General features: G+C 39.3%; 1 protein-coding gene across 5 annotated transcripts in view; it reads left to right on the forward strand.

Annotated features, from left to right (window-relative positions):
* Nucleotides 1–1,115: 1,115 nt before the first annotated feature.
* The window catches only part of FBXW7 (F-box and WD repeat domain containing 7), a 220,852-nt gene continuing 200,914 nt past the window's right edge, over nucleotides 1,116–21,053 (forward strand). For 3 of the 5 annotated variants that reach the window (XR_011537745.1, XM_070611555.1, XM_070611561.1), the window contains exon 1: nucleotides 1,116–2,241. The gene's annotated coding sequence lies outside the window, so the exon portion shown is untranslated. The remainder of the gene's footprint in view (nucleotides 2,242–21,053) is intronic. The other 2 variants (XM_070611556.1, XM_070611562.1) reach the window with 2 other exon arrangements.

Genomic DNA, 21,053 nt, shown 5'->3' on the forward strand with positions numbered 1-21,053 from the left:
TTTTCTTAGAGAACTATACTTTCAACTTCATGAGTTTTTACTTGAATTTACTTTCCAGGATAACATCTGTAGGAAAAGCTGCATAATAGTAATAATATTTATTTTAGAAAGGAAATAGCCTTTGAGTCAGACCTGAAACACAGGCCAAAATTTCTTGACGACGGTAATGGACACTGATTAACCACCAAGACCAGTTCTCCAAAGCTTCAAACGGCAAGCAAGAACGATTCCTAAAAGTGAGGCACTACTAAAGTCTCCCCTGAAAAACAGCCAAAAATCCTTCCACAATCTCAGGCAGGATGGCTCCCTTCCCTCACCCCGGCAATTCGTCTCCTTTTTCACTAAAGACTCAGGTTGTGACTCAAGCCGCACCCCCATTTCCTTTCTCGGGAGGGGGCGGGGAGAGAAGAGATGTATTACAACTCTAGTCTTCACAAGGCTATGCAGTTTACAAAGCGCTTGCATTTCCATCAACACCTCTGAGCTCCGGGAGTGCCACGTGAGGGAGGCATTCATTCATTCACCAAACATTTGCTCCGCCCGACCACACGTTATCGGGCGCTGGGTCTCACCCCACACCTCGGGAAGGGTGGGGTGCGCGCTCTCTGGAGCAGGTGCAGAGGATCAGGCTGCAGGACAACTCCTCGCTCAGTCCGGCTTTTCGAAGGCCCGTTTGGGGCCAATTGCCTCACCTTCGGGTTGTGCGCCCGAGCATGGCCGCGCGGCCTGGGCCTCCTCCTTGCTCCCAAAGGAGCAGTCACCACCTGCCCTGAAGGAAACCGCTAAGAGCAAGCTCTCTCCGCCGCCCTCGGGTCAGGGGTAAGATCAGGCGGCAGCTTAGGCTCCACTCGGCTCCTCCCCTTCCTCTCTTCAGTTCTGACGCGGCCGTAGAGGCGGCGGCAGCGGCGGCGAGTCCCGCGGCCCGAGTCGCACCCACCCGCTCGCCGAACCCCGACTTCCTCTTCCCTTCAAGCGTCATCAGAGCGCGTCAGAGTTGCCCAGGGCGGGGTGGTTGGAAAGGGAAAAAAAGGCCAGCGAAGGAAGCCTCGGAGCGGAAAGAAAAGGGCGGGGGGAGGAGAGCGGTTGCTAGGTGACTTGCGTCATCAGTCTGCGCCGCTTTCCTCCCGCCCCTCTCTCTGGAGTGAGGCGAGAGCCCCGCACAGAGCGAGGGAGACAGCGAGCTGAGCTCCGGGCGCTACCGCCACCGCCGCCGAGAGCGTGAGAGCGAGGGAGCATCCGAGAGACCCAGCCCCCGTGCACTGGCCGCCGCCGAGACCTCCGCCCTAACCTGGGCCAGCGGGAGCCGCCGCCACCCCTCTTCTCCCCCCCTCACCTTCCCGGCCGGCAGCGGCGGCGGCACACGCCGGAGCCCGAGCCCGAGCCTGAGCCGGCGGCTGGGGGGCAGGGAGGCGGCTACCTCGGGCCGGGACTAGTCAGCTGCTCCGCGGTGAGAGGACGCTGAGGAGGGGCCGGAGCTTCTGTCTCGTCCCGGCGCGCGGGGCGAGGGACCCCCAAGGTGTAGGGAGGGGGTCCCAGCCGCAGCGACACATGCGGGAGCCGGGAGCGGGGGCGGCGCCGAGCGGAGCCGGCCGGGTCCCCCACCTCGCCGCCGCCTCGGCCACCCTCCCGGGCCCGTAGCATCTCGCCTCGGAGTGTATGAGCCGGGGCCCCAAGCCCAGCAACCACCCCCCGGCCGGGGGGGCGGGGACCCCGATGTGAAGCGGCGGCCGGGGCGGCGGGGAGAGCAGGACCGGCGCGGCCGTCCTTTCCTTCTCTTCCCCTCCCCTCTGCCCCCTCGGGGGTCTTCTCCCTGGCCAGTCGCCGGCCCCCCGGCTCCTCGGCTGGACTCCGGGAGGAGTTCTTAGAGCCCCCTCCCCCGCCCCAGCCCCCAGGGCGGCGGGGCCGGGGGGGACCCGGGGGGCCGGCCGCAGCCTCCGCCTAGAGGAAACTTTATAAAGACAAAATCCGGAGCCTCTCAAACGTGACTGTCCCGGGAGAAGTGGCCCAGGACGGGCAGGAGACTCAGCCTGAAGAGACCCAGGAAGAGGAAAAGGAGGTAAGCGGGGCCGCCACCGCCTCTGCTCCAGCTGCGCGGAAGAGACCCGAGTGGCCGTCTGGTTTAGCGACACCAGCGCCGCTTCTTCCTCACGGACGCGCCGGAGTCTTCCGCAGCTGCCGCCTCGGTCCGAAGGAGGAAGGGAACCAACCCACTTTCTCAGCGCCCCGGCTCTTCTCTAAAGTGTGAGTGGCCCCGCGAAAGGGAGTGGAGGGGTGGAGAGTGGGAAGATGCCGGTGCGACCTCCGGGAGTTCTGTTTGCCAGGAGTGTCGGGAGTGTGCGGATGAGCGGCTGTATCCTGACTCCTCACTGCGGGGAGGAGGTATTGGGTAGTCCTGTGTTTTGTAACCTTTTAGCTCTTTGTACGTGTGATATGCAAGCTTACAGGTTTCTCTTAGAGGAGTTCTTTCTCCAGAGTGGACACTTGCACCTTTCTGGCCAGTGATTGGCAGAAGGAAATTGAGGAAGCCAGAACATATGTGCACACAAAGGACATCTCTGTAATATACCTTTTCCTGGTGCACCGGTGTGAACAGCGCAGTAGTTTTTGTTTCTGGGCAAATCTTATTTTGCTTCCCAAGTGGGAACCTCTTTTACCCTGGGAATCCTGAAAGTAAAATTCTTTTCTTTTTTGACAGTCTTCCTTGAGAGATTTTCCTCTTGGTACAAGAGTTTTTTACCTTCTCAGTTTCTGGGTTCGATTCCTGTGGGTCAGGAGGACACTGTAACAGATTTTAATTAGGAAATTCTCAGTTTTTATGAATCACAGCTAATTTGGAGGAGAGCATTTAGGACTTTAACCAGTTTATAGAAGTTGTTATATTTTTTCCTTTCCCAGATGCTTTGTATTTTTTTTTTAAATTTGAGTAGCATATGTCCTAATTGCTAGCGTTTTTATTTGGCAGAATGACTTGAGGCTTTGCGTGTTTGTGTTATCTTTACTTCTCTATCAAATGAGGAGAAACTTTTCATATTTAATTCTTTGAAGAATGATTTTTTTCCTTCCCTTATTTTAAAGGCGAAGTCTATAAAATCTTTGATTTGTGATTTAGGTATCTTCTCAGAGTGCCAAATTAGGATGCAGGAAAGCAGTTAACATTTCATATATTTATACAGACCTTAAGGGTTAGGCATAGGGTGGAATTTTATATAAAGAACATAAGCAGTACTATTTGAGAATTAAGGTCCCTCTAGACAACTGTGTGGGCTCGCTGTTCCTGAAGCCACTGCTGAGAGAAGCTTTGTGGGAATGAATGTAAGCATAGGGTTATCTATGGTAACTTTTCTATTCAGGATCTTGATTAAATGTATTTAAAACTTTCTGAAACACTGTTTTCATCCTGAACTTTTTCTCCTTTGAAGTTATGAGTTCTACACGTTTGTTAGCCCCTAAACTATGTAACAATTTGTGTATTTATCAAAAACCTGTCCCTTAAAAGTTCCAAGACACATCCAGAGTTTGTGTTTTGCGAAATGCTGGAACAAGCTGGAGTTTGTCTTTTCCTGGTTTTATAGATTTTGATTGTTCCTCTTTACCATCATCTTTCCTGACTCTGTCTGGCTTAGAATAATTTCTTCAATCCCTTTGATCACTTTTCCCTCCTCTGGAACTTCTGTTTTGTGTTTCTTTAGTGCTTTGTTCTTGTTGTGCTTTTGTAAGGAACCTTAAATTCTGTCTATTTTAAATGGGTACTGACATGCACATATTACGCAGTGGATGTAATGTTAGATGTGGAATCAAAAACAAATGTCGTTGGATTTGTTGTCTTATTTTATGACCTTGAGGAAGTCATGTATCCCGTGTTTCACAAAGATAGGAGGAAGAGAAATCTAGTCTAGCTTGGCTGTTTTCTGGGGAGGAAGGGAGGACAAACCAACAAACTATAATTTGAGTATAGGTTGTACTCCATCAAAGTTGCTTACTAACTTGAAGACTTACTTTTTATTGCTTTGACTGTAGATTGGTTAAAAATCATGGTAATGTTTTTATTGCATATTTGGGTAGCAAAGAAACAAAGTATTTGGGGCCCTGCCTTTGAGATGCTTTTACTTGTGGGTGGCAGAGGCAATGAAACAAATTGTACGAAATTGTAGGAAAGGGCGAATGGACCAGTATTTATCAGTGACTGCTGTATGTCAGATACTGTGTTTGGTACCTTATAAGTGTAAATGTATTTGTCCATTTTTCATTAGGGAAATGTTGATGTTGGACTGTACAGAATTGGAGTGTCTGAGCTAACTCTGGAAGGGTCTCTTTTAGGAAGAAAAGAGCAGGTGGAGACAAAGTGTTTAAGACTTGGAATTGGAGGGTGTGAGGGACAAAGTAATTAGGAAGTTAGCGTGATGGAAATACAGAGGGAGGCTGTTGACTAGGCTTAGGGTCAGTTTGTGTTTGTGTAGATCCCTCTTTATAGCCTGAAGCAGCAATTGAGAACAGTGTTTCTGGGAGGATGGTTTTAGATGATTGAGGAGAAATTGTATTTTAGGCCAAGAGGCATTAGATCTGGATTAAGATTTTGTTTTTCTAGGGAACCAGCATTTTTACACCATGGTCATCAAAAAGCTGTACAGATGGAGGAGTGAAAAAGAAGATGCTTCTGATATTTTGGAATGATGTTAGTAGTTTCTTGTAAAAAATAATTCAGAAATTGGGCAGTTCACTTTGTTTTCAACATTAAATTTTAGGGTGAAAGTTGGATGCTGAAGCAATCTCAACACAGTAAAATAGTTAAACTAATGAATGATATGCCGAAAATGTAGAGTTGGGAGTCATTTTCAAAGTATTAAGGTTTCCTGAGAGTGCTGCTGGAGAGTAAAGTGCTGAAAAGTGAGTAGTTTTACTTGGGGGGCAGGGGAAGGGGAATCTGTTAAAGTTAGTAAAGACATAGTAGGAAGAGAGAATGGAGGAGACTCTCTCTAAAACAGAAGTTTTAAAAGTGGATAAGATTTGAGGTTGAAAAGGGAGGAACAGCCTTTAAACATGGCTACCGGTTCAGTCGTAGGGTGAATGATTCTATATTTTTGAAACAGCTAATAAGCTTTTTGTAGAGTTTATACGTCCCTTGAGGTTAAGTTCAGAAGAATATATAGGATTTCACTGATAAGGTACTTATACACAGAAGGACAGATTTGTGTCACCAAGTTCACGTTTTTAAAGTTTGTCCTGCACTGTTATCCTAAGTTTGGTCTTTAACGTGATGAAGTGAGGCTAAAAATAGCTGGCAGAGAAGGCTGCTTCCCCTGCTCACAGTTGGTGTGTGTCTTTGTGTCCCATACAATGGAGGGGATATCCCTGTGTTGGCACAGCAGTGCTGAAAATGCCTTTTTTTTTTTTTAAACTTTTTACTAAAGAACAAAACAGCTTGGCACTTACAAAAATTCAGACATCTTTGAAGCATGAAACACTGGAAAACTGTCTTTTTTTGTGGTGAAACCTGTAGCTAATGTGCATTTAGTGTTGACTCTGACAAGGATTAAGGATTGAGAAGTAGGGAATATATATATCCACACTTTTTTGTGTTGCTTAGTTCAAATTTACCACCTTCCTGGTAGCTTCTTTGGCCTCTTAAGAGTGATAATTCCAATGGCAGAACCCTCTGGGGAAGAGATATTTAGACAGGGAGCTAGATTTAGGGTGATTCTAGGATGAGGATACAGGAACTGGAGTATATGCTATATGGGTGCTTTCTGTCTTCACCCTCTACTTTCCACGACATTTTTTTATGCAGGTAAAACCATGTTTAGATGAACTTAAAGGACAGCCTTTTTGGGTTAACATGTCTTACTAGTCAAGACAGTGGGAGAGATGGGACTCTGATAGTGGGGAATGGTAACTTATGCACTTTGCCTTGGCAACTTTGGGATTGATATGGGATGATTAAAGAGCCTTGGGGATGTGTGTTTGTGTTTGTGTGTTTTAGCAGCAGATAACCCCAAAGCCCACACTTAGGCTAGCAGTGACCCAATTCATAGACTTTGGAGATGGTTCTTGGAGAAGTCTTGTGTTGTCTCTGACATCTCATTATGTAGAGGAGAGGTTGGCAAACTTTTTTTTGTAAAGGGCCAGTTAATAAATATTTTAGATTTTGTGAACCATATGATCTCTGTCACAAAGATTCAATTCTGCTTTTGTAGTGTGAAAGCAGCCGTAGACAGTATATAAGCTAAAGAGTGTGGCTGTGTTCCAGTAAAACATTATACATAAAAACAGGAGGTATGAGCCAGCCCTGATGGCCTAGCGGTTAAAGTTTGGCGTGCTTCGGTTTGGCGGCTCTAGGTGCGGAACCACACCACTTGTCTGTCAGTAGCCATGCTGTAGTGGTGGCTCACATAGAAGAACTAGAAGGACTTACAGCTAGAATATACAACTGTGTATTGGGTCTTTGGAGAGGTAAAAAGAAAAAAAAGAAAGATTGGCAACAGATGTTAGCTCAGGGTGAATCTTTCCCAGCAAAAAAAAAAAAAAAAAAAACCCCAAAAAAGCCCAGGAGGTAGGTTGGGTTTGGCCTGTAATTTATGGCCACCCCCCCCCCCCCCAGGTGTAGACAACTGCCAAGTTCACCAACACAGAGTATGAACTTCATTCCATTAAAAAGCTGGGTGGTCTCTGTTTTCTAAATGTGATGAGTCCCCTGGAGGCTGTCTTAAAAAGATTCTGCATAAAGCATAAGTCTATTGTTCAAGATACTTTTGCCTCCATAGTGATGAAAACTTTGGATTGAAGAGCAGGGGAATACAGCTTTGCTGTATTCTAAAGGGTAAATGTAGTGTGGATTAGTTTGTTTCTTAAGTGAATCTATCTCAAATGTGTTGTTTAGAAAGGATAATTCACTTTGTGCAATTTTACATTATAGCTAATGTCAAAACGTTTGTTTCGTACGTCGACAAATACCTGCACTGGATGATGGTATCCTGGTTTTGTAAATCTTATTTATCTCAGGATTTCTCTGTTTATGGGAGGGGAGGGAGTTTCTTTTGCAAGTGATCACTTTTTAGTTATTTTTAAACATGCTCTTACTTTATGTAGTATTTCTGCACATATAATTGGTACTTCAATTCCTCTTTAAAAAAAAGAGTCTATATATCTGACAATTTTAGTATACCTTTTAGAAGGTCACTATAAAGTTAATTCTCTTATTCATTAGGAGAGAGTTCTTTCCTTGTTCTTTAAAAATCTTCCTTTTAATTTTTGCCTTTTCTAGTTATTTTATCATTGTCTCAAGCTTAAGGACGGGTATCGATGTAAAAGATACAAAGTGTTCATCTCATATCTGCAAATATTCCAAATAGTAGAAATATTTTGTATTGGTGACACTTTCAGCAGACCAGGGAAAAAGGTGTATTCGTTCTTGTTAAGCAAAGCTGAATTGTCTTTACAAACAAATGAGTAAAGTTGCTTTCAAATAATGCCTTCTTTAAACCTTTCTACTTTGAGGCTTTTTTCCACTAAGTGTAGACCAGTGTATCTTATGCCTTAATGTACTTTTAGACTTTTGCTACTTTCTCATGGTACCTCATTGATACTTTATTATGATACCTTTCACAGCATGTTTAGAGTGTATTTTCTAAATGTATGTGACATTTCCTGGACACTATAGGATATATATTTCCTAATAGTGTTACTTTTCCACATACGTATATTTAAAATTTCCTCCTATTCCACCTTCAGAATTCTGAAATATTTGAGGGAACATCTGTACTTAATCTGGATATTGAACAAACTGATGTATAACAATTTTTCTAATACATTCCTTTAAAATTTTCAAGTAACACTTGATTTCTCTAAAACAGTAAGCTAGTACAAGAAAATATGAGAGCCTATATTTGTGTTGTATTATCTTGCAGTGCCAGTAGTTGAAAAATAATAAGCAAAAATGCACAAGAGACCGTATTGCTTGAGTATCTTATGTTTTGCTCTTTTCACAACACCTAAGGGATAGCTAGTAGATCAGTTAGGTATTGTGTAGTTTCTGTTGGCTGTGCTCTGTCACCTCTGCCCTTTCTTTCCAGCTGAAAAATAGCTGCTGGAAGTCTGGGTGGCTTTAGGAAGGAGATAGTATGTGCTGTGATATGTGTCTGGGTGTACATGTATCTAGGGTATTGTGCTAGGTGCTCTTTTCTGCATGACTGCCCTGGACTTTAGGAGATAATGAAAGATATAGTACAAATTTTTTTTGGTGAGGAAGATTGGCCCTAAGCTAACACCTGTTACCAATCTTCCTCTTTTTGCTTGAGGAAGATTGTTCCTGAGCTAACATCTGTGCCAGTCCTCCTCCACTTTGTATGTAGGATGCCGCCACAGCATGGCTTGATGAGCAGTACACAGGTCTGTGCCCAGGATCCCAACCCGTGAATCACGGGCCACCGAAGGGGAGTGTGAGAACTTAACCACTATGCCACTGGGCTGGCCCTGCAAAATGTTTTTAATGTCACTTAGACTTTCCTCTGAGAGGAACATTGTTGGATAAGATACTATATTTTCTTCTGACTTTTTCATTTCACAGCATCCTAAATGAACCCATGAATGTATGTTAGTGCCAAATGTGAAGTCTCAAGGTAAGTTGCTGGTTTGTTTTGGAAGAATGTCTGTATCTTGTCAGACTTTTAGGATGGCATATTTTTTAAGGCAGTGTAAAAGGTAATAATAGACCTTTGCATGACATCCTCTAGGTCTGAGAAGCAGTCGCTTCACTAATGATAGTGAGTAATTTATACTATCTAATGATTGGTAATATTATGCATACCTGGCGCTAGCAATATGCTGTTAATTCATTTCTCATTTACCTAATAAAATACATTCATACTATGGAGGCAGAAGACTCACTAGTTAGGCGGTACATTTCTTAGCTACATGGCCTTGGACAAGCTGCTTATCCTGATACCAGCTTCATCACCTGTTGATGGGGGAAAACCATGTCCCTCACAGGGTTCTTGTTAAGGTTAAATGAGATAATATAAAAGAGCTGTAAAACTCTTAGTCCAGTCCTGGCACGTAGTAATGTGACCCATTACTGTTAATTTATTAAGTGAAAGATCTTTTAAAGTGTGATGTAGACAGAGGCTACAGTCCGGGTTTATATTGCCCATCTTTTAAATTAGCCCTTGAGTTTGACAAATAATACTGAAGTAATTCTGCAGTGTTTTCAAAAGCGTCTGAGCTGGTGTATGATTCATTAACATTTTATTAAAAAATCTTAAAAACTAGAGAAATTGCACAACTGCTGTGCTTATTATTTATAAAAAAGAAAGACTAATTTGAACATAACTGGAATTTGAATTCATCTCCAAACACCTCAGTAATGCTTAGATCAGAGAGGACTCTTTTTTGAATAATTTACTGATTATCTCAGAAATTGACTATGGTTTAAATTGTCCATTTAGAAATATCAGGATGTAATTCAGTTATGAAGTCTTTTAACTCTCCATCTCTTTAGCCCTTGAGAATAAAAAGCTTTAGAAAAATGAAGAAGTTTAACAAGTTTTAGCTGTATCATTATATCTCAAATTAAGTTTGAAGGAATTTTAATTAGATGATTCTGTTTTAACTAGATTTTAGTTTTCTCCGTTTCCTAAAATGATCAGACAGTATGTGTGTTTGATATTCCCTTTTCATGCTTAGGATTTATTAAATACAAGATGAGTTTTCAGAAGTAACTTTTCCTTCAAGCTTGGCTTAATCAGTGTTCCATTGGCTAATATAAGAAATAAATGCATCTTGATCAATTTTGTATTTGGAAAGTATTTCTATTTTGAGAACAATTTGGCTATGCCTTTATAGCCTGTTTATTTAATAGAACTGAATATTTAAGATAAGTATATAAAAAAATCCAAAGGCAGAAAGAAAGAAAAGATTGAGCTGTATTTCTTAGCACTGATTATCTTGCCAGCTCTTGTCCTCATTGTCTAACTTCTTTTTTTAAAATTTATTTCTTTATTGTGGTCATAATAGTTTGTAACATTGTGAAATTTCAGTTGTACATTATTATTTGTCAGACACTATATAAGTGTGCCCCTTCACTCCTTGTGCACCACCCCCCACCCCGTAACCACTAAACTGTTTTCTTTGTCCGTAAGTTTGTTTATGTTCCACAAGTCAGTGAAATCATATGGTGTTTGTCTTTCTCTGTCTGGCTCATTTCACTTAACATAATACCCTCAAGGTCCATCCATGTGGTTGTGGATGGGACGATTTTGTCTTTTTTATGGCTAAGTAGTATTCCATTGTGTGTGTGTGTGTATGTGTGTGTATATATATATATACTATATATTCCATTGTATATATATATACTTCTTTATCCAATCATTGGTCAGTGGGCACTTGGGTTGCTTCCATGTCTTGGCTATTGTGAATAGTGCTGCATTGAACATAGGGGTGCATAAGCCTCTCTGTATTGTTAGTTTCAATCTCACGTCTTTTAAGGAAAGTTTGCTTTAGATTTTGGTGTAAATGCAGAAATTAGATTGTCTAATATATTAGTGGATCTTTGGTTAAATGGTTAATTTAATGAATATTCTAGTTTTAGAAAGTTTAGTATTTTAAATAATTTCTTTGTTGGTAATTGGAGTTATGTTTCTTTCCATTTCAGAGATTTTCAAAAAAGAATTTTATAATTATGAGTAGGTTACTGGGTAGGTAGACGAAGAGCATAGTCTCTTTAGTGAGTTTAATTTCTTCCTGCTTATTTATTACGTATGTAATACCAGAAAGTTATATAAATAAATATGTGGGTCATCCTTTTTCTTTTGCGTAATTGGTAATTTCTTAATTGACTACTATGTGAATTTGATAATATAAACTTTGGAATGCTGCTGTAATGATTGGGGAACCTTTTTCTATATTGAGTATTACACAGGTAGAATTTTTTTCATTAGAGAAATATTAAAATTTTACCTTAATAGATTAGAAATTTAGAGCAGGAAACACAAAATTTCAGACTTCTGTAAAGACCATTTATTAGGAGAGGAGACAAAGGATGTACAGAGGAGGGGAAAGGCAGATACCAGGGAGGATGGCTCCGGAAGTTTTGAGGTCAGTCTTAGTCAGAGGTCACACCCTGTTATTTCTTTGGGTTGGGGACGTGGGGTGTTACCACTTGTTATCTACCACCCTTTGAAATGTCTGTTAGATGATTGACTCTAGTTCCTAGCTTTTCAACATCTGGATTCTTTAAACCATTGAAGTTTTAATCTGTATGGGATAATCAGTATATCCTAGGGTGGGAAAATTTCCACAGTACCTGTTAGGGACAGACGAAGGGTTTTTGAGTACATTGGAGTTTCTTTTTTGTTTTGTTTTGTTGTCTTTTTCCCTCATTGGCCACATTTCCCTAGCTTTGCCTAAGAGGGATGCTTATAATTCTATATGTGTGACATAGTTGGAAGGCAAGCTTTGGTGTGGATAGACCCAAGTTCCAGCTGTGCTGCTGTGTGACCTTGGGCAAGTTATTTATTCTATGTGTGTTTACTGTAAAACTGGGATGATAATAATAGTACCTACCTCTCTCATAGGGTAGTTAAGAGAATTGAGTGAGATGGTACATCACAATGTCTGTCTCAGACTTAGCACTCAATAAATGTTAGCTGTTGCAATAGTAATAAATATTACAATATTACGTTATTGTTATGTCTGTGAGATTGCTGGTTATTTGAATGGTGAAGGCATTTGTGATCTTTGCTTCTGAATATGTCGCTATTTTGAGTACTGCCTTTATTCAGCAGCAGATATTTACTGAACACCTGCTGTGTTGATCCAAGTGAACTAAACAAAAATCCCTGCCCTCTTGAAAGTTACATTCTGATTTGGCGAGACAGAATACACAAAGCAAAATAGTGAGCCATCACTCTGTGAAATTTGGTGTTTGGCTTTGTACGTCTAAGCCTCTGTTAACCAGCCCTCTCAGTCTTCAGCTTTAGATCTTTTTTGTTGCTGTGTTTGAGAGTGTTTAGTGGCAGGAGCCCCCTAAAAGCGTAGAACTAGTCTCATTGTCTTCAGCTACAGCTCTGTCTTATTTTTAAGGCAGTCTTCTACTCCTCATCATTTCCTTGATCTACTACTTAAATTGACTGCCACGAAACTTTCCTTTCAGTCCCAAACTTCTGTTTCACATTATTTATAGAAGTGTTGCTCCCCCTTAGCTTACCAACTTTTGCTCCTCCATGTCATTTCTTAAGAGAGGGGATACTAGAAACCTTTTTTAAGAAGTATTCCCTGACTAATCTAACTGTATACTTTTCCTTAACCTATTTTGTATTTCCCCATTCTGTGTGTTAGTAACTGAGATATTTAAGTTGCTTATTCTGTCTTTTTTTTTTTTAAAAAAATGTTTTTCTTGTCTCTTTAATTAAATTGTAAACCTTTTTGTGTCAGCAACCACTTTTTTATTCTGAGGCTTAGCTTCCTTACTTGAAAAAAAGATAATACCTACCTCACAGTGATGTTCTGAGATTTGAGAGAGAGAATGAATGTGTGAGAAGGGTCCTGAGCTAAATCCTTAATAAATCGTAGTTTCTTTCCTTTGAACCACTCTAGTTCCTGAAGTTGGTATTGGACAGTCAGTGCTTAGAAAATACTTGTTAATATATCCTAAATTGAGGTTGGGAGTCTTTTAATTTAACTGCCACTTGTGTGAATAATTTCAGTTTTTACTTCCAGATAAGGTTCAAAATATTACTTTTCAAGTGTCAGATGATAAAGGCTGAGGCTTTAATAAGAGATGGCATAACAGTGATCAGGAGCAGGGACTCAAGCCACCATTGTGTGGTTTCAAAGCAGCCTACTGCACTTATTGGTTGTGTGACTTTTGGCAAGTTAACTCTCTTGGCCTCGGTTTCTTTATTTGTAAGACGGGAGGAAATAATAACTGCTTCATGGATACTATGTTGTTAGATTAAATGAGATAATAAGTGAGAAGCACAGAACCATGCCTGGCATATAACAGTGGCCCCAGGGGACATTTGGCAATATCTGGAGATGTTTTTGATGGTCACAACTGGGAGGAGGTGTGTCTGTGGGACGTACTATTAGTATCTAGTGGGTAGAGGCAAGGTATAAACAATATACAGGACAGCACCCCACAACAAAAGATTATCTGGTCCAAAATGTCAATAGTGCCAAGGTTGGGAAACTCTGCTCTATAATTAAGCTCTCTGTCATTTGATATTTTCTTCGTATAAGGTGCTTTGCCAGTTAGATTCTGTATAAATAGTGATTATTGATAAAGATAGGTCATAGACATGGATAGGCCTCATTTAACTTTTTTGTTTTTGAGGAAGATTAACCCTGAGCTAACATCCGCCGCCAATCCTCCTCTTTTTGCTGAGGAAGAGTGGTCCTGAGCTAACATCTGTGCCCATCCTCCTCCATTTTATACATGGGATGCCTGCCACAGCATTGCTTGATAAGCAGTGCATAGGTCCATGCCCAGGATCTGAACTGGCGAATCCTGGGCTGCCAAAGCCAAGTGCGCAAACCCAATTGCTACACCACTGGGCCTCATTTAACATTTTACAAAACAGACATAAAGGAAAATTAATAGATTTCATAATTTTTTTTTTAAGATTATAGGGCAATTACTCCAAAAGTAATCTAAAAATGCTTATACTTATTCAGAAATTAGGAAAGGTTTCCAGGTGGATTTTACTAATTTGGTTTTTTAAAATGGCAAACTGTTCAGGTGAAGTGTAGGGGGCTTATGAGATGTGAGTGCCGTGATGTGTAAATATTCATAAAGTGAGATATACACTGATAAAAAAAAGCAGATATCAAGGTTACTGGAATGATCTATTGGGAGAAACCTGGGATCGTGTCTGATTTTCATCTCTTCTCTCATGCTTTTTTTCATTACTCACCAAGTCATGGGCTCTTTAACTTAGGACCTCTTTTTTTCTCTCTCTTCAGTTTTTCTCACTGTTTAAAATTGAACCCCTACCATTCTCTGTCCATTTCAGGAGTTCCTAAATTGATTTCTTTGTTTCTATTCTTTATATTCCTACCTGAATTGACACTTTGTTTAAGGGAGAGCCTTTCTAGTCCAGAATCAATCTAGTTCCAACCTTCCTGCACTATCCCTTTATTTCTGGGAGAGAGTTAAGTGCTAATGCCCTAAGGCTGGAGCTGGAATGAACTAACTTATCTCCTATGCAGTGTTACTTGTGTACCATCTTTGGGAGAATTGGGAAAATGGTAAATCACATCATTTTCTGTGTTTTATAGTTCAGATGATTTCCTTCACTTGTATCTAAAGATGAGGTACATCCATTTATATATAGCATGTTTGTAGTTTAATGCATATTTCTGTGTGTGTATGTGTACATGTGTATACTTTGATGTATATTTGTCTCTGTACCTTGCTATTTCCTCTGCCTGAAGTATTCTTTTCCTTTCGTTTGCGAAACATTTTCTCTCTTAAGACCCTACTTAAATAATCATCTCCTCCAGGAAGCCTGTCTTGATTAATCTAAGTAGAGTTGTTTTTTCTTCTGGTTACCCACAGTATCTGTGTGGCTTTATAGCACTTAACTTTGTATTTGTACAAAGTGCTTATAGTTATTTGTATTTTTCTCTTTTACTGGTCTGTCTCTTTTTTCAGGGCAAGGGTGTGCCTTACTCATCTTTTCAGTTAATATCTCCTCCCCTCAAGTGCCTAACGTTTCCTGCCGCAGAGTAGGCATACAGTATGTTAACAAATGAATGGAAGAGAGCAAAAAAAGCTGGGAAGTTTTTTAATAGGCTCTACAAGAGAAGGACATTATCTTGTCACCTTTGTTTCCAAGTGCTTAGTGTAGTGCCTGTCCGTAGGTATTCAACAAATATTTATTGAAGGAATTAGAAGCCAATTCCAGTAGTTGATAGAGATTTTGTGTGAACTTTTTTCTTCATTTCTAGGAAGCATATCCTAGAAGTAGATACAGCCTACATATTTGGTACATTTGATGGGTTAAGTCGACTTTCCTTTTCTTGACTCAGTAATGAGACTTTTGATCTAACAAAAACTTCCTGAAAGATGCTTTTGGTTAATTTTTTTTCCGCCTTTGGGCCCATTCTGGTGTTGATTTTGTTGGAAGGATGAATGTATAATATGAGTCTTATACCATGGGTGAGCTGTCGTTAAGTAAAAGTGTTGAATAAGGTCTCTGGTCTCCTCTGTACATTTGGGCTCAGCAGAGTGAGTATGTGTTTACTCTCAAGTGTGGATGACTGAGGCTAGTGAAGCAAGGGAGGGAAACAAGGCAATTGGAGATGAGGAAGTTGCCTACTGGGTCTTTTTTTCTTTTGATGATGATTTATTTTTACCTCAGAACCCCCAGTTATTTATAAAGAATTAGATGGAAGGGAGAGGGGTGTGAATCTAGAAGGTAAGAGTATAGATTTGGTAATTTGATAAATTAATAATTTGATAATCATTGTTTTGATCATTATTACCGCTTATTGAATGTTAACTATGTCAGACACTCTGCTGAAGATTTTTAAATGCATTATTTAATGTATTCCTCACAGCAGTCCCTCTGACATAGGTACTAATAAGCTTGTTTTATGGCAGGAGAAAGATTCAGAGAGTTTTCCAAGAACATATAACTTGAAATTTGAACTCACAGAACTGGGATTCAAATCCAGATCCATCTGACTATGTGGTCTATGCTTTTAATCACTATGCATGCTGCCTCTTAAGTTTCAGTGGTGTTTTCTTTTGAAAATGAGAAGTCATCAGCTGTATGAGATAGGAAGGAAACTGATAGGGTTTCATCCTATACTGGTGTTAGAAGGAAGAAAATTAACAGACTCGTGGAGAAGCAATTCCCATGTTTATGTCCTTATACAAAATAATTGTGAAATTTAAGCCTGTAATTTGAACTGACTTGTACTAACCTGCATTTTTTATTAAATTTAGTCTTGCTCTTGGTATCACCATCAGGACAGGTGTCCCAGATACATCTTCAGCAGAAGTCTGTCCAGCAAAATCTGTCTAAAAGATGGTGGAGCAAAGTGATTGTTATAAATAATTTTTTTCTGTGTGTAAAATGTGTTTGTAGTTAGAGTTAAATCTTTTGAAAGAGATTCTTGTTTAAGGGATGAGCCTGAGAAATAGATTATTTAGTATTTGAAGACCTATCAACTCTTTGAGATTTGGTGTATATTTTTTACTTACAGCACATCTCAGTGTGGACTTAGCTACATTTCAAGTGCTCACTAGCTAGTGGCTACCATACTGGATAGTGCAAATGTAGATTATGAACTTCTTTTTTCTATTAGAATAGCATGTGGATTCCACAAGAAATTGCCTTTGACAATGTTTGACTCTCTAATAGGGCTTTAGTGTTTCAGAATGGTTTCTGTAGTTGAGATACAAAGTTTTTTGTTTATAAAGGTAAATGTGTTTTTATATATTTTTTCTCATTAAACAAGTAATGTCGTTGAAAATTAGGAAAAATCTGTATAAGAGAATACAAATTGGCCTTACTTCCTCAATCCAAAGGTAACAAATGTTAAACTTTTGTTGAATTTCTCCTTTGTGAATATTTCATTTTAAATCAAAGGGAAGATAGATTCCTTTTTTGTCTTAATTTCTTCCTCTTCATATTCAGACATTTGTTAAGTATTATTAACAATTATTTTGCCTCGTTGCTTAAATTTGTTCGTTCTGTGTCCCAGGCTATATCCTACTCTGTGAGTGGTGCACTCTGGGGCACTATAATCTGAATTCTGCTCCCTGGGTTGGGGTTAACAATAAAAGCCCTCATGGCTTTTATGTACTCATTGCTAAACTACTATAGTTGCTTTCCATTTTTTCTGCCTGCAATCTTTTACACCACCCCCCCCCCCAGCTTTTTTTGTTATCTAAAGATCACTCAAATACCAGAAAATTTACACTTTTGAAGTGTTCAATGTAGTGGATTTTAGTATAGTCATGAAGTTTTGCAGACATCACTACTATCTAATTCTGCAACATTTTCATCACTCCCCAAAAAAACCCCATGCCCATTAGCAGTCATTTCCCATTTCCCCTTCCCCCAGTTCCCTGAGAACCATAAATCTATTTTTGTCTCTCTGGATTTGCCTATTTTGGACATTTCATCTAAATGGAATCATAGAATATATGGCCTTTTGTTTGCTTATTTCACTTAGCATAATGTTTTTAAGATTCTTCCATGTTGTACCATGTGCCAGTGCTTCTTTTTTTTTTTTTTTTTTACAGCTGAATAGTATTCCATGATATGGGGATACCACATTTTATTTATCTGTTCATCAGTTGAGTTGTTTCCAGTTGTTGGCTGTTATGAATAATCCCTCAACTTCTGAGATCAATTCATTCTCCAAGAACATTACTTTGATCACATCATCCCTTATTCTTATCCAAACTTTCAGTGGCTCCCTATTACTTATGCAACATAAGAGAAAAAACTTAGTTTGCATGAAAAGTCTTATGAAGTGTGACCTCGAGCTACTTTCTTTTCCAATCTTCTTTTCCATTGTGGTGTTCTTTGCTATTGCTAAAATATGTGTTACATATGAATGATAGATTATACAGTGTAGATAAATTTGTCAATTAAATTCATTTAAAAAAGATCTAAATTTTTAAGAATGAAGATCTACATTGACAAACCAAGGGAAAAAAATATATAAAGTCTGGAGAATTTTAGAAAGACAAGTGTTAGAGTAAAGAGAAACACAGTGAAACGAAGAAAGATTTTTTTTTCTGGATTTGTCTGTAGTGTCAGAGACCTATTCATTTTCATATAATGTGAAAAAACACCTCATTTGAATCAGCCTTTGGTACATGGAACTCATTCAAATCATTCATTTTCTGGTTAATGTTATTAGCAGTTTGTTTTTCTGGGGCCTCAGTTTTTTTCCCTTATCCAAATAGAGTCAGTCTTTTTCTTCTTTTGACATGTCTGAAACAGTAAAAATGAAATATTTTTACGTAGACTTAAAACAATATTTCCTGAATGTCTTTATGCACTTGTGTGCGCACACACATGCACACATAGACACATACACAAACAAATGCAAGTGTATAATGGTATTCTTTCAAAAATTTTGCAGAAAAGAGAGCATGGTATATAGACTTTGTTTTATTTATTTCACAGTATATCTTAGAAATCTTTTCATAATTGAACATTGAGAACTATCTCATTTTTTTTCTGCAGGATAATTTCTCCAAAGTGAAATTACTGAATCAAAAAGTGTGTCCACTTGCAATTTCATTACCTATACTTTTAAGCATAGAAAAAGAGATAAGGGAATATAACTGGGAAAAAAATGAAACTATGGATTTTTTGGACTTTGTTTATAGAAGAGAAAATGGAGGATCAGAAATTTTATGTAATTACTCATGGTTGTGCCACCAATGCAGGGGTGTGGGGGGGGTCAGGATGCTAATCCATGTGTTTCTGATTTTAAATAAGCGCCTGCCCTTTCTGTTATATCCATATTGTAGTTGATGAGCAAAAAGGGAGAGAAGTCATGCCAACTTCTTTTTGGAGAGAAATAATAGAATTCCAGACTTTATTTTCTGGATCAGTACTTTAAGAAGCTTTACATTCTGAAGACTCTAAGTATGCTTTTCAATTTCTGAAAGAACCATTTCTGATATTAAAAAAGTATCATGAAATGACAGTAAATAAAACACTCTAGGGTGAATTTGAATGAAGTAGAAAGAGATCCCAATACATATAGGTATTTATCAAAGGCAGCATTTCAAATTGGTGGGAGAAAAAGATAGATGATTTGGTAATTTATGTTGCAACAACTTTCTAACCATTTGGAAAGAAAGCTGCTCATTGCTTTACTCTATACATAAAAAACCAATTTAAAAATGGAAACAAAAAATAACATAAAATGACTTTCTAAGGTTAGCTTTTTTATTAAATAGATTGAACTCAGTGATAGTCATGAAAACTTCATTTTTTCCCCCCATCTAACTGTATTTTGAATTTTCCTGATTGTCCCTTAATATCATCTTGGGTCAGTCTCATAGCTTTTCCACTATTTTTTAGTTACAGAAAGTCTAATTCCGCTCTTGTCCCTTATTTGGCTTGGCCTGTGGTTGAAGGAATCTGTAGTCCTCTTTCATAGTCCTCCTCCCCATTGTTGGGATTGTAAATTCATGCAGCCTTTTTGGAGAGCTCTTTGACAATATCTATGAAAATAAAGTGCGTATGCCCTTTGAATCAGCAGTTATACTTCTGTGAATTTAGTACCACAGATAGACTCATACAACTTTACTGGAAAGGTGAGTCTTAGGGATGAAAGTTCTTTGTTCTGGTAGAAATTCAGCAAAGCCATACTCTCTTTGTAACTTAGTGTTTATTAACAAGAGAGCTGTTAAACTAAAGGAGAGCTGTTCCAACTATTCCAGCGAAATAGTGAGATATGTTATAATTTTACTACTGGATGTTTAAGTTGTTCTCAGTTTTTTTTGTAAGTATTAAAAAATTGCTGCAGTGAACATCTTTGTGTATATGCTACCCATTTATGAGCGTTGAGAATGTTTCTTTTTTCTTTTTTTTTTTTGGAGGAAGATTAGCCCTGAGCTAACATCTGCTGCCAATCCTCCTCTTTTTGCCGAGGAAGACTGGCCCTGAGCTAACATCCATGCCTATCTTCCTCTACTTTATATGTGGGACACCTACTCCAGCATGGCTTGACAAGCGGTGCATAGGTCCATACCTGGGATCCAAACTGGTGAACCCTGAGCCACTGAAGCAGAACGTGCTGTGCCACCGAGGATGTTTCTTAATGGCTGTATTTAGGAAGGTCATCTCCTTTAGCTTTTTTTTTCTTGCTCATATTTCAAGGAGCACGGGAGACCTCAGTTTAAATCACAGCTAACTGCCTAAATGAGGGTGTGATGTACAACAAGCCCTTTAATCTTCCAGGTCTGCAGATCTGGGCCTCTCAGGCTGCCATTTTACAGCAGTCACCAATGGACTCTTCGTTGTTGACCACTTTCACATTCTTGACCATCCTGTAGGGAGTGTGTTCAGTAAGGGTGCTGTTGGTATTTTGGATAAGACAACCCATTGGTGAGATAGTTCTATGCTTTCCTGGTCCCCTACCCTATTGTGATATCATTGTGTCACAACTGTGTATAATTACTGATTCGTAAAGCAACTTAAACAGTTATTGAGGGGGTGGTACTGTTCCTTGTTGAAACTGCTGTTGTAAAAAATTTTGACAGGAATTATATAAGATTATTTGTGATTTTTATTGACTTCTTTTCTCTCTTCATTCTTTTAACAAGTAGCGATGGTAGCTTAAGTTACTTAACTCCTATAATCTACTCTAGAACACCATTTTGTTTATTACCCCTATGAAAGTCTGGGTCAATAGGAATAGTTTCTTCACAGATACATTAATAATCTGATATGATATAAAAACAGGACTATTTTCTGATTTGCCAGCTTTGTTTTATTTAATTAATGGTTTTACTTTTTTTTTCAAACTCAGAGAAAAATTACAAAAATATTACAAAGAATTCCAAATATTACAAAGAATATACCCTTCATCCAGGTCCCCCAATTGTTAACATCTTACACAATGACAGTGCAGTGATCAAAATCAGGAAATTAACATTGATATAATACCGTTATCTAATTTCCAGGCTTTATTCCGATTTCACCAGTTATCTCACTACTGTCCTTTCTCTGGTCCACTATCCAATGCAAAATCACATGTTGTGTATTAGTTTTCTTTAATGTGAGACAATTCTACAGTCTTTCTTTGTCTTTCATGACTATTATACTTTGAAGAATAAAGACCAGTAATTTTGTAGAATGTCCCATAATTTGAATTTGTGTGGTTTCCCCATGACTCAGTTAATGTTAAGCATTTTTGGTGACGAATACTGTAGAAGTGATATTGTGAATTTTGTTGTGAGGCACGTGATACTGATTTGTGCAATTACCAGTGATATTAACTTTGTTTACTTGGTTAAGGTGATAGCAGTTCGGTTTGTCAGCTGTAGTTGTGCTTCTCCTTTGTAATAGTAAGTATCC

This window comes from Equus przewalskii, chromosome 2 (assembly GCF_037783145.1).
Source record: "Equus przewalskii isolate Varuska chromosome 2, EquPr2, whole genome shotgun sequence".
Lineage (NCBI taxonomy): Eukaryota > Metazoa > Chordata > Mammalia > Perissodactyla > Equidae > Equus > Equus przewalskii.